At 39.8% G+C, this 14,497-nt stretch overlaps 1 pseudogene; it reads right to left on the bottom strand.

The window, feature by feature from the left end:
- Nucleotides 1-4,276: 4,276 nt before the first annotated feature.
- Nucleotides 4,277-14,104, bottom strand: LOC127546574 (alpha-N-acetylgalactosaminide alpha-2,6-sialyltransferase 6-like; annotated as a pseudogene).
- Between the last annotated feature and the right edge of the window lie 393 nt (nucleotides 14,105-14,497).

The following is a 14,497-nucleotide window of genomic DNA, read 5'->3' as shown; positions in this document are numbered from 1 at the left end:
GCACTGATCCACTGGCATGTGACTTTTCAGTGAAATGGTTTTGTCTTATTTTGTTCCTAACTCCAACCCATTCAACAGAGCTATTAAAACATGGCTTCCTTGCCTTGAATTGTTGGATGCTCCAATCATCACTGGATGTAGACAAGATGAATTGGAAATATTCCTATTCAGGTGTGAGGTTGGACTAAGTGGGAAACAGAAAATATCCCAATTTGGCTGAAACAAATGGTGTTATAAAGGAAATAACGTGCAATAAACCTGGAAAGGTAGCTTGTAATTCAAACTGTGAAGGGCTTTAAAAGTTAAGCTGAGGAGTTTGTACTTTATCTTATAGGCAACAGGGAGCTATTGAAACTTCTTACTTTATAAAAAAGATTCTTTTGCTGTTGTGTTGTGATTGATTGGAGACAGGGAGAGACTGGAATCCAGGAGTGTAATTAGGAGGCTAATAGTCCCAATGGTCTGGGTGAGGGTTGAGAAGGGCTTGAACCTGAGACGTGGTGATGTGAGTGCAAATAAAGGGAAAGAATATGAAAGATGAGGACTGAAGCTTTGCAATGAATAACTTTATTTGAATGATGAAGTTGAAATCCAGATTTCAAGGGGCTGACAGAGGGGAAGGAGAAAAGTGAGAATAATAACATATTGTGGAAGGAATTTGTTAGAAAACTGGCTGTGCAACAGAGGAAGATAGCTCCCCACTTAAACCAATTCATCTTCCTAAGTGAGGGCTAGTTCTACGGTGTGTGGTTCAGGGCCTAGAATGGCAAATGTGTAAGGAGGTTTGGTTTATTTCCTTCTCTGTGCACCAGTCTTTCCCCTCCATCACCATGATAGTTATCCACAAGCTGGAATGAGGTCAGACATACAGTGATGGTCCATTTAGTCCGTAGAATATATCATGCTTCTAGCCAATGCAGAATATGGACAAGGATTGGAGTCTTCCACAAGGATGAAGAGTTCCCCACGTGTACAAAGAACAGAGCTACTTGAAGGAGCTCTAATGTATTCAAAGAACTAAGACATTCATTTGCTGCCCTGACCTAGAACAGCCGACATGTACCTGAGTAGCCTCTCTCAGTGTATTTGAAGTTTATGCAGCCACTCTCAGTGCCAACAGGATACCCCCTTCTTCTCTGCTTTGGTATCAGGGATGGGGCTTCTCTCTGACTTCCAAAGACCCGAGGAGACTAGTCAGGCACTCTCAACAATACCAGTACTTTGACTAACCTCCTGGTTATGGCTCCAAAATTCCATTCTAGGTCTGAGATTTCATTTTACAGGATGATGGGATTTAACTTAGCTAGGCCCAGAGAGACCAACTAGACCAACTGCTTGTTTTTACATGTGAGTGAATGGAAATCTAAAGATGTAAAGTGACTTGCTCAATATCATGCAGATAGTATGGAGCAGAACCAGAATTTGAATTCATATTCTTTGATTCTAATGCTAGTACTCTTTTCATTCTTAATTTATCTGTTTCCTTATTTTCTCTTTATTATCTCTTTTTCCCTTCAAACTCCGACACAGGTGACTCCAATGATGCTATGTGCTCAGAGCTCAAGGATGTTAAGAGATGGCCTAATTTGTCCTTGCTTTAGTCCCGGGGCATCAGAACAACACAAAGAGCATTCTCTCTGAGCCTAAAGTCACATAGTCAGCAAGTCAAGCCAACTAAGTGTTCTGTAAACTTATTGTACCCTCTGACTGATTTATTGATCAGCTTCTTTTGTCCAAAAAAAGAAACATTAACATGATCAACACATTTTTATTGTGTACCTACTATGTGCTTGGTTCTATACTTGGCTACACCGTGGAGGACAATAAAAGTTGCAGATTTGATCTCTGCTCTCAAAGAGCTCTCAGGCTAGCTGGGAGACCAAAAAGTCACAGAGATATAGGGAACACTCAGAAAACAATACAAGATTGTAACTACCTGGGCTAAAACTACGGTAGAGTCTCCAAGTACTGCTAGATTCCTGATCTGGGCGAGACAGAAAGGGTTAATGAGGGGGATGCATTACAAGTGAGAGGCGCAGGTCAGAATGACCCTTGTATGTGGGGGATTGAGGGAAGAATTCTGATGGGGATGAGAATAAGAGAAAAGAGCATAAAAGTGCATCTCACTGGCCAATGGCCCAGCATTTCTTACTGCCCTGCAGTCGAGAGCCCCATCCTCATCCCCAGGAAACTGTGTGGTCTCTGTTGTGCTGCAAGCAACAATTTCATGTTAATGGGATTATAAAAATAGCCCAGAGACTGAAAGCAGCAAAGCAGGTTCTGCTCCATCCATTCTCGTCTTTTTTTGGAGAGCTTAATAATGTTTATTCTGGTACAAACCATCACACAACCACCTCTCGGAGATGAGACAATTGGGTGGTGGAGAAGGGAAGGCTGGAACTCACATCCAAGAGCAGAATGTACTTCTTAAACCAAGCACTAGCTTAGCCTTTGCCCTCAACCTGCCTTGTTCTTCGCAGCACCTCCAGACACCCTCAAAAGAGACATGGCCAGAAATGCTCTATCACATATGCTAAGGAACAAGATACTGAGCACATCCAGCCTGTCCTCGTCAGCTCCTGTGGGGCTGCTCTCCTAGGGGAGAAACAGTTAAGTGACAGGTCAGAGAGAGCAAACCTGGAATCCAAGTGTTCTCACTCCACATTCTGTCTTCTGCTACTTGTCAAACCAGTTGACTTTTTGGTTAGTAGGGCCTTTTACTCCTCCTGATAGAAATAATGTATGGACACAATTCCAATTGCAGCTAGAATTCCCATTTTCCTTCTCTGGACTCTGGGAGTAAGTAGAGCCTGTAGTCATAAATTCCTTTCTGAACTAATGGAAAATTGCAGCTAGAATTCCCATTTTCCTTTTCTGGACTCTGGGTGTAAGTAGAGCTTGTAATCACAAGTTCTTTTCTAAACTAATGGAAAATTGCTGTTAGAATTCCCATTTCCCTTCTCTGGACTCTGGGAGTAAGTAGAGCCTGTAGTCACAAGTTCCTTTCCAAACTCATGGACAATGACTCAGAAGGTAGGAAGGAAGGGACTTCACTGGAGTGAGACTGAGACATTGTAGAACTGGAGCACAGTGGGGAACAAATGGAGAAAAGGAAGTGATGCACAGTCAATTTAATTTTCAAGATTAGCAGTTGAAAGGGGACAGGGAGAAGTGCATGAATCTAGTTGGAGGATTGGGGTACTCTCCTTTTCTCTGCCAGTCACAACTTGGGAAGAAAGAGGTACTGGCAGGACAAGGGACCAGGGGTTTGGAAGAGACGTTGCCTGTCCTGATAGAGCAGCATTCTTTAGTTATTAGTTCTCAACTCAAACTTGCCCAGAACCAGAAATCGAATGGGAACTGGAAAAAGAGAAGAAAAATAAAGAGCATGGGGTGATAGATGAAATCCTAAAATGACTGGGCTGGATGAGACTAAGATTATCTAGTCCGAACCCTTCTATTTATAGAGCGAGAAAAATGAGACTCCATGGGGGAAAATCATTTTTTCAAGGTTCTGCAATGAATTCGCAGCAGAATTGAGACTAGATCTCAGAGTCTCAGTCCAGGCATCCCCTATCTTACAGCATACAATCATTTCTCTCTTCTCTCCCCATTTGGAGTGTCAGAGAATGGGAAGAAGCAAATGCTTCCAAGTTCTATGGAGTGAAGAAAAAGGTCCTGGAAAGTGCAGAGACATAGAAATGCTAGGGATTATGCTTCCCAAAACTTGGCAGGGGCACCAAGACCATTCAAAGTGGTTTGTACCTATAATAACGGGCATGTTATGTGCCTCCTCTCCCAGATCTTGGTCCAAGCCCCCGGTGTTTCTGGGCCCAGAACCTTCTCTAAAGTCAACTGGAAAAAAAAATCTGAGTAATTTTTTGTTTTGTTTTGTTTTTCTAGTGTCTTTTTAAGGAAAAATACTTCAGGGCCAAAGAAATTAGAATTAAGTTTTCATGTAGAAGGTCAGGCCCTTGTCTTCTAATTAACTTAGAAATGGGAGCATAGCCCTGATTAACTGGAGGACTCAGATTCATTAGAAAATGAACCCAGATTCTTTTAGCTCCTCTAGATTATTCCTCCAAGATCCTGATTAGATAAAAGAGATCTTCAAAGATGCCAAATAACCTGGAGGTCCTGCCCTCCTACAATAGGCTTCAAGCCCAGCTAGTTGAGATATTGATTGGCCAGCAGAATTCTCCTGAATCCCAACTGGCCAGGTCCTAACCCTCCTCCCCTGATTGTCCAGGAACATATCCTCTTCTAGGAGATACCCTTATGTCCTGGAAGGATGGAAGAAGGTAATGTTGTAGGCCCTCGACTAAGAGGAGAAAAGTCTCTTCTTGTTAATGAAGTGATGGCAATTTCCTTTGTGGCTTTGCTCATTCTGGATGTAGACGACACATTCATGTCATGGGGTGATAGGGCATCTGCCGGGGCTGGGGATGCTGTCTGCAGTAGCTGGGTAGCACCATCCCATAGACTTGGACCCAGTTACGAGCTCCATGACAGTTATTCTGATGAACCAGCCTGTTCTCAACCAAGATGGAGATTTCTCCCCATCCTTTCCCCTCTCACCCTGGAAGAAGTCATCAAACGGATGCATGGGAATGGCCATGTTGGGGTAGGCAAGATGCAGGTCCTGGATGACATGTAGTAGCTCCCATTGAGTTTCTGCTTTTTGCTGGCAAGTCTTCAGAAGATGAACAGACCGGTGTCTTAACTTAATCTGCTGGGGCCACCAGACAACATGGTACACACTGGAGTGAGCCACAAGTCAAAATATGATCTTGCTGCCCATAATCTGTGGTGGTATGTATAGTACACTCCTTCACTCAATCTCTGGTTCCTAGAAGGTGGCTTGAGCTGCTGCTGATCACTCACACACTGGTGACAGTGGGAGTTCAGTATCCTATTGCCAAGGCTAGGACATAGCTGTCTCTCCCCACTTCTTCAGTTGTAGCCAGTGGAGTGCCTTGAAGAGAACTCTAGGAGAAGACATTATTGACATTGTTGAAGCTGTAGGGAGGAGCTGAGTGATGAGCACAAACAGGGCCCCTAGAACCACTGATCTTTGGCCCTTATTTTTATTTATTTTCCTTCTAGCAATCTTGGAGTAGGAGCAGCCTTCTGATCCCCTGGGGGAAGGGGTAAAGGCTCACACAGCCTCAGGGAGAGTCCAAATCCAGTCCTGCCAACATGGCACTGCAGCTGACTCCCAAGCTCCTCCATAGCACTGAAGCCCTCCTGGCCCAGACCCCAATACCTACTCTTGCTGTTCTTGACCCAAGTGCTTGCATTCTTTTAGCTTGAAAGTTATTGCCCTTCTGGCCCCCAGGTATAAACTGTCCCGGATGGCTGGCTTTTCCAAACTTTGACAGGCAGAAGAATGTTCTTCCCAGCTGAATATGAATTAGGTTGCAGAAAGTGGTTGGAGGAATATTAAAAAGAAGCCCTAATTTGTACAAATTTCAAAGACAATTAAAATTATTGAATGAAAGAATGAGCCCAAGCAGATATTTTTACCATTGTTCATTTCAATGTTGAATGAATCATCTGCAATTTTTTGAAAGAATCCAATATCACGAGGGCAGAAGGGATTTTAGAAGTCATCAAGTCCAACCTAATCTGACCACACGTACCCTTTTCAACATTCCTGACAAGCGATATATTTAGTTTTTGCTTGAAGACCTTCACCGAGAGAAAATTTCCCACCTACTAGACAGTCTACTCCACTTTGGGGTGAGTTAATTGTTAGAAAGTCTTCCTCACCACAAGTCTAAATTATTCCTTTAGCAACTCCATTCTACTGTTTCTAATTCTGCCCTATCTGGGGCCAAATAGGATAAATCTATTCTCCCTTCCAGGTGATAGTTCTTCAAACACTTGAAGGAAACTGGCTTGTCTCCTCTGTCTTCTCTAAGGATAAGCTAAATACTACATTTTCTTCAACTTCATGAAGGATTTCTTATGGCACAATTTCAAGACACTTCATTCAATTAAATTCATGGTTTATGGAGTTTCTTTGTGTGCTCTGCTTTGTGCTGAGCCAGGAGCCTTAAGGCTAGATGAGTGCTTCAGATCAGTCAGAGCTGAAAATATTACCTCCCTGAAATGACCGTGAATACCATTAGGAAGAAAGAATTTAATTTGTCAAGATTTTGAGAGTCTATACGTCTGCTACATAACTGAAGTCCATCCATATCCCATGTTCTTCACCAATGGGTAGCTGAGTGAGTATTGTGAATGTAGTTTGGGACCTAATTCAAGGAAAATTTGCAAAGGTAAAGTTGAATGATGACCTCTTTCATAAAACTCTCATTTATTGTAATCTGTGTCACTTAATTTGTTATTTAATTATATTCAGTTTTTTACTATTAGCTAATTCGTAGTCTTTTTTTTTTTCCCTATAGTATGACATAATGGGGAAAAAAAAATCAGCCTCAGAGGCAAGAAAACCTAAGTTCAAATCCTTTCTTTGAGACATATTTCTTGCAGTGATTCTCAAACTCTTTTTCTCAGTATCTTTATGGTATTAACAACTATTGAGAATATGCGCAAAGAGTTTTTGTTTATATGGGTTACATAATAGATATTTATCATAAATAGAAAAAAAACTAATCTTGAATTTGTAGACCCTCTGAAAGGATTTCAGAGACCCTCCAGGATTCACTGCACCACACTTTGAGAACCACTGCTCTACAATCTTCTTTACAACTCTGAACCTTTCAGTGCTTTAGGCATCTCTTTAAGACCCTAAGTTCTAGGTAGGTAAGTAGGACTCAGTTAAATTTTAATTGTTAGCATTAGACCTTAAAAATGGATAACTGCAAATCAGAGCTTGATCTGTTCTTTTGTTGATTGTCTAGGCTTAAGAAATGATGGAGAAATGTTAATAATACAAATTAAACTTAATGCATTTTTTTTTTTTTGCTAGAGAGCCAGTTGCTGAATATTTGCCAGCATATACATCAGGGAAACTTAATGCATTTATTTTGCTAGAGAGCTAGTTGCTGAATATTTGCCAGCATATATACATCAGGGAAGCTGTTGACCTACATTGATAAAATGAGTTTCCTAACTTGGAAATTCCCTATTCCAATGAAATTATAGGTCCAGTCCCACCTCTTTTTTCCAGGTGGACTGTGAGATCTGTTAGGGGAGAAATACCCTCTTTTGTTCTTATAATTCTAATAGCACAAGACTAGGAATCCAGTAGATGCTCAGTAACTTTATATAGGCATTATGTATATGTATAAACATGTATATATATATATATGTATATATAATTTATGTCTACATATGCATAAGTGTGTATTTCCCTTCTACAATATTAGAAAAGGTCTGTGAGTTCATCAGTGTGGACTTATTTTCTCAACTGATAAAGATTACATTTCCTACAGTCAGAGATCTTATGAGTTGGTATAGTCAAAAAAAATTTTTCAGCCTCTAGTAGCCAATCTTCTTCTGATAAGCCCTTTTATGATAGAACTACAGGGCTCATACAATTGAATGTAAGGATCATGAAATTATTATTTATTATCAGTAAATTATCAGACTTATTTTATAAGCCAAATATATGTTTATATATAGGTATATATAAATTGGTAAATTTGGTTAGATAAAAGGGGTCATGAGCAGGAAAAGTTTAAGAAGCCCTGCTCTAAACAATACAAATTCAGCAGAACTTACCAAAGTTGGACAGCACTGGAATAGTTTTTGAGAATCCATAATCATCTTTTTTTTTTCAAATTCGATTTTAGTGCAGCTCAAATGGTATTGGGGCAGTTAGGTGGAAGAGTGATAGAATGTCAGGCCTGGAATCAAGAAGACAGACTCATCTTCCCGAGTTCAAATCTGACCTCAGAGACTTACTAGCTGTGAGACCCTAGCTGAGCCTCTTAAGTCTCTTTGCCTCAGTTTCCTTATCTGTAAAATGAGTTGGAGAAAGAAATAGCAAACCACTCCAGCATCTATGCCAAGAACCTCCTACATGTCTCACAGAGTCAGACATGACTGAAAAATAACTTATGACAACAAATGTAAATATCAAGACTCTCTCTCTCTCTCTCTCTCTCTCTCTCTCTCTCTCTATATATATATATATACATATATATATAATATCCATTATGACCACATGAAAACAGTGTTGTAAAATTTTCTTGAAAAAAGTTTCTTGGAACCACATTCAGAATAGATTTTTTTAAAAGGCTCATAGATGTAAAGGTCAAAGAAACATTAGAGACTATTAATTCTGATTTAATAAATGAAGAAACTGAGTCACAGAGAGTGACTTAGCCATACACATACCCCTTATAAGTGTCTAGTAGTAAGATCTGAACCCAGATCTTCATGACTCTGAGTTCAGTGTTTCATCCAACACACCATGATAGCTCTCAACCTAAATAACTGTTCCCACGGGCATTTGCCTGAGAGTGTGTATAAAATGGTAGCAATAGTAGTGGAAAGCTAGAAAAATAAAGCAGGAAAGAATGTCTTAGCTCACTGTTTAATTCTGGAGGCCAGCACAAAACAATTCAGAAGCTGGATATATGATTATTATGATGCCTTTACACATCAGTTGTCAGAGTATCCAAGGAGAGAAATTGGACAGGTATAAAAATGAGATTAGGATGGAGGTTCTATCTGAGTGAGCTTTGGCAGTCTGGGGCTATTTAAAGTAGCAGGGAAGAAAAACAATGTAAAGAATGAAGGAATCTTTTTCACAATGAGGAATTTAAATGCAGAGGAGGCAGCAGAGCCAAACATTTCATATGAAAAATTATTCAGCTGACTCCTCATGTGGGTGAAAGAAAGTGGATGAAGCTAGGGAACAATGAAGCAAGATGAGAAGAAGGTTGTTGATGAAATAATACAGATCTCTATCCAGGAGTGACACTAGTCAGCACTGACATTTTTAATTCCTTGCCAAATGTTGTGTTGAAACATTCTTTATGACTTTTCATCTCTCAGATTCACTCTATTAAGCCTTTCAAGGATACCTTTGGGATGGGAGGAATGAAGAGTAGGTCAAGGAGGTCCATTCCACTTCCTATTTTCTCTATTGGAATTTTGAATGGGAGAGAGCATGAATAGTTGAAAAAAATTGCATTTGAAGTTTGAGGGAATGGGTTCAATTCCTAGCCCTTCTACCTGAGAGACATTGGATAAGTTGCTTATGCTATCTGGGACTCCCTTTCTTATATATAAAATGACATTTTGACTAGGTGGTTTCCTTCCATTAAATTATTAAATCTATGATTAAATCTCCACCAAAATGCAGCTTCTTGCTCCTAATTAAACCAATTTTATAGGCAGTTCAGTTGGAGACGTTTCATTTTCCCAGTGACAGGTTGAATAGAAACATTTGTATGGTGTTTAAGAATATTTGGAGCAAGAGAGGCTTTGGGGATAACATTCAGGAAAGCCAAACAAGAGTGAAATCAGTTTGACAAGATTCTGACGTCAGCCAAAATACGTGCAAGGAAAGAAAATGGGATGTGTTAGGAAGATTAATTGCTTCCCTGTGATATTAATTTCCAGCATGTGTCCAACTGTTGCTTAGTTTCTTCCCCTGAGAAGGGCTAACAGCATCCATTTCAGTCTGATTTAAACAAATATGATTGTTCAGCTTTCAGTATGATTGTTAAGCTTCTTTTGGAAGTAGTATATACCTATGTTTCTAGATTAGACATTTTGAAGCTGTGGCCTCCTCCTCCCTGAACCCCCATCCTCCAGTTAATTTGGAATGGAGGGATATTTGCTAATTACTAGGACCCAGAGGAAAGACACTTTCTTTTTTGCAATTTGCTCTTGGGTAAAAGACAAAACACATAAACAGCTCATCTAACTCAGAAGTACAAATAATTCCATCTGTTCAATTTACAAAGAAAAAGTTGGATCCTGTCTGTTTACAACCCAGGAAACAGTTTATTCCTTCATAAATTTCCCTCTTCACTAAAACTCTTTAATATTCTGGTACCTTTTCTGGCTAGGAGGTAGCTATGGGTTAAATAACAAAAATAAACATTTTTATAATGTATTAAGAATTGCAGATCACTTAAAAATATTATTTCATTTGATCTTCATAACAGTCCTGGGCACTTGATGCTATCATTATTCCCTCTTTATTTTGGAGGAAAAGAAAATAATGCCAGTGAAACACAATCTCTGATAGGCCTAATGAATTGGAAACAAGGCAAGTATGGGACTGGATGTTCGTCATCTAGGAACTAGACTCTGCTCAGAGAAGTTCTTCAATTCAATTCAATAATCATTTATTAAGCACTTGCTATACATCAGGCATTGTACACTTTTAAGCAATGGCGATGTAGAGACAAAAAATAAAAGCAATCCCTGCTGTCAAGGAACCGACATATTACTGGGAAGGAGGGACAACTTGTACACAGATAGTTAAATTCTATCTATCTATCTATCTATCTATCTATCTATCTATCTATCCATCCATCCATCAATCTATCATATCTGTCTATCCCTATCAACCATCTTCCCATACATTAATCTATCTTTATCTTTTTCTCTTTTTCCTCTATCACTGATGACTTCTTCCCCTCTTCCCTTCTTCTCTCTCTCCTTATCATCTCTTCATCAATCTATTAATAAAAGAGTAAAAGGAGATGTTTTCTTCTATTTCTTTTTTTTTTGGGTCAAGCATGTTCATTGTAATTTGGTAAATTTATTTTAATTGTTTTCTGGTGGCAGTTCTTTTACTTTTCATTACTGTAGTCACAACTTCTTTTGTTCAATAAGTCTTTCCATCCTTCTCTGTAGTCATCATATTTACTGATCATTTCTTATAGTACACTGCTATTCCATTATATTCATGTGTCACAGTTGGTTTAGCTTTTCTCCAGTTAGTGGACATCTACTTTGTTTCTGCTTCCTTTCAACCACAAGAAGTGTAGTTACAAATATTTTAGTGTGTCCACAGGGCCTTTCTCTTCATCAATGACTTCCTTGGGGAAGCAGTGAAATCTCTGGGTTTAGACATTTTAGCTCTGGTGATAGATGAATTTGCCATGTAAAGACTAACCTAAGTTCTGAGAGTCTCATCATCACTTTAGCATCAAGAGGGTCATGCTTTGGTGCTATCTACTAATTTAAAAAAGAGTCAAAATCTACTGAAGATGGAAATGGCAAAATACTTTAGTATCTTCGTCAAGAAAATCTATGGATCTTCTTCTTCTTCTTCTTTAAATTTTAATTACTTTAAAAAAAGTAATTTTTTTAAAAAAAAAAGAGTAGAAAAAACAATCAGAAAACTGATCAATATATGGAAAAAGAAATCTAAAACATATGCAGATTCTTAATCATAGACTTCTCATTTCTGCAAAATAATGGGAGAGTATGTCTTTCATGAGCTGTACTTTTATTAAGACCTTATGAAAGTTCTTACCCCCTTTACCCCATGCATCCCAAGTTATTTTCTTGAAGTTCTGTCTAATTTCACTAAACTTAGATTAACAAGTAGTCTTTTGCTTTGATGGTAGAGGCACCTGGGGAGAAGGAAAAACAGTGACATTAGGTCTTTGTAATATCATTTTTGCCTGTGCTCTCATGACTTTTATTTTTTCCTTTGGCCAGAGAGAAGAATGGAACTTAAGTTGTCTGCTATTCCTCAAGCTTCCTCTAGAGGTCCAAAGACTTATCTTGGTAAAATTCTATTTTGAACTAAAAAAAGAAATGTTTCTATTGTCTTAAATAAAATTATCTCTCAGGTCCAGTTAGCAAATATAAGTCACAGAAAGTCAAATATTCCTTTCTATAAGTGGCTTGACCCTCTCTTTTGGAAATAACGAGTGGCAGATCACTGAATCTCTTTGAATTAATATTGTTTTTCAATCATTCTGTTGTTTTAGAGCCCATCAACTATAGCAGGCCATTTTAAAATTAATTTTTCCAGGTTCTAAAAATAAAATAATCTTCATTCATTCACCTAGCAGTTGAAATAGCCTATTCAGTCTCTTTCCTTTACATCTGAGGTAAGCACTAAAAGACACAATCTATTCTATGAACTGCTTTCTGAGCCTGAGAGTAATGGATTCTTAATCAAATTGTTTGATCATTCGCCACATCATCTCATATCTGATGCAATATCTCTGTTCAACCTGGAACTTAAGACTGAGGAGAGAAGAAAAGGAGAAGATCGGAGTGCAACAGGGTGTTGTGCTCTGCTTCCATTTATGTGGTGTGAGTGAAGAGGAGAGCCATCACAATAGCAGAGAATCCATGGGATCAGCAGTGCACCACAGTGAAACAAATGCTAGGCTTGGATTCAGAAAGACCTGAATTCGAATTTAGAATCAGACCAGTCATAATGATATGACCTTGGGACAATCATTTAACTCTGTTTGCCTCAGTTTCCTCATTTGTAAAGTCAACTAAAGCAGGAAATGACAAACCACTCCAGTATCTTTGCCAAATTTAGAATTGAAAGGGAGCCTGGAAATCTTCTAGCCTTCTCTCTTTTTAGAAATGAAGGAACCAAGGCCCAAGTAATAAATAGCAAAACAGAAGTAGTATCTTCTGACTCCAGATTCTGTGGATTTTTTCCCCTGCCACATCAAGATATGAAATTGCCCATCTCACCCCACTATACTCTATCTCTGTCTGTCTCTCATAACATATACTTCTCCCCCCCCCCAATAAATCAAAAAGTGTGAGCCTCTTTTGTATATATAGCCTTGGGCAAGGTGTTGAGGAGGCATAGAGAAGAGAGAAGAAAAGATCCTTTGTGTTTGGAGACATCAAAGTCATCTGCACAGATCATGAGCTCCCCCCAAAAAACTACCTCAGAGACTAAAAAACAGTATATTGTCAAATATTATACAAATTATCAATCAAACTAGCAAATAAAGATAGGAGCACCTACTATGTGTAAAATCTATTAGTTTGCAGAGAGGGAACATTCACACTCACCAAGAATCATGGGTTGGCTAGGAAGAAGACTAGAATAGTTATTGATCATCAAAACCACATCACTAGGTTGGGGTCAAGGCCCAGTGTGTGTGACCTTGGCTGCTCAGACCCTTATGAGCTCAGAAGGCACAAAATAGCATCTGTCACCATTTGGAGGGAGATGTGGCTAGCTTTGCGTGTCTCCTGTTTCTTTTGAGCTATTACAATTCTGCCTTGCTCACAGGTTAGTCTGTGAGTCTCTGAGGGCCTTCTCTGAGGCAGGTACGTCCTCCTGGATGCTACTGTGCCAGTGTCTCCCATGTTTTTCAGAGAGATCTTTGAGAAGGTCCCTGGAATCCCTGCTGATCTTCGTGTGACCGCTTGTCTTGCAGAAATTCTCTGTAAAATAGTCTTGCGGGCAAACACACTTTTGGAATTTTAAAAACATGGCAAATCAGTTTCCTGACGGGACCCTGGTATAGCGTCCAGGTTCCATGAGGTCGACACAATGGCCCAGTAGGCCTTCAATTTGATGCCAGTCTAGTAAAAAAAAACTTCCTTTGGAGCCTCCTAAACATTGAGGTAGCTCTGGCAGTGCATTCATGCATCAATCTTGTTACCTTTGTTCATAGCCCTGAAAAGTACATTGGCAAAGTAAATCAACTTATCCAAGCATCCAAAATCTCCCCCTCACTCACGCTCTCCAAAATCCTCCCCCAGACAATCTAAGCTAATCTCTCAAAGCCCGTGCGGGAGTAGCAGAACCCATAAAAAAACGAGGGGAAGCGATTTCTTTGGCCAAGAAAATGTAGAAAGTTGGCAGGAAAGGCCTATTACTGCGGGGTGATAGTGAAGCCCAGGTTATGCCCCAGCAATCTTGGAGCAGGCCCCGGGGTGCCTGAATCATCAACAGCAACGGCAGGGCCACTTTCAGAATTCTCAGCCCACAGATGGTAACGGGGTCAGACAAGTGATCCGAGGGAGACCGGCCGGCACTGAGCAATCGCCTGTTCTCAGATCTAGGTCGCAGTCCCAAGGCAAGGAGGAGCAGAGCCAGTGGCTGCAAGGCAAAGAGAATGCTGGTCGCCCGTTCCAGGATGGAAAAGAGTGCTTCTAGATAACACAACAGTGGAGTAGTGAGATCACACCATCTGGGAAAACTGTGTCCTGTTCTGAGAGGCCACATCCTGGCCAACCATTTTGGCAGACAAGCTCAACCATGTGGAGGGGGACTGATGGGCACCTGGTACCTCAGAGTTGCTTTAATTTGCATTTCTCTAATCAATAGTAAGAGAGAGAGAGAGACAGAAAGAGAGAGAGAGAAAGAGAGAGAAAGAGAGAGAGAGAGAGAGAGAGAGAGAGAGAGAGAGAGAGAGAGAGAGAGAGAGAGATTTTTTTTTCATTTCTTCTCCTGTTCAATTTTGGACTCATTTTGGGTGTCTACCCAAGAGTTTTATTCTGATAGATGTATTCTACAGATTATCTACCTAATTACATATCATCATCTTCATCTTCTAATGTTTTTCCTGTATGGACGGCTATGCCCTTTTGAGTTGTTATTTATTTTGTCTAGGAAGCC

The sequence above is a fragment of the Antechinus flavipes genome, chromosome 2 (genome assembly GCF_016432865.1).
Source record: "Antechinus flavipes isolate AdamAnt ecotype Samford, QLD, Australia chromosome 2, AdamAnt_v2, whole genome shotgun sequence".
In the NCBI taxonomy this organism is placed as follows: Eukaryota; Metazoa; Chordata; class Mammalia; order Dasyuromorphia; family Dasyuridae; genus Antechinus; species Antechinus flavipes.
Note: the sequence above shows the minus strand (reverse complement) of the source record. Positions and strands in the feature narration are given on the sequence as shown.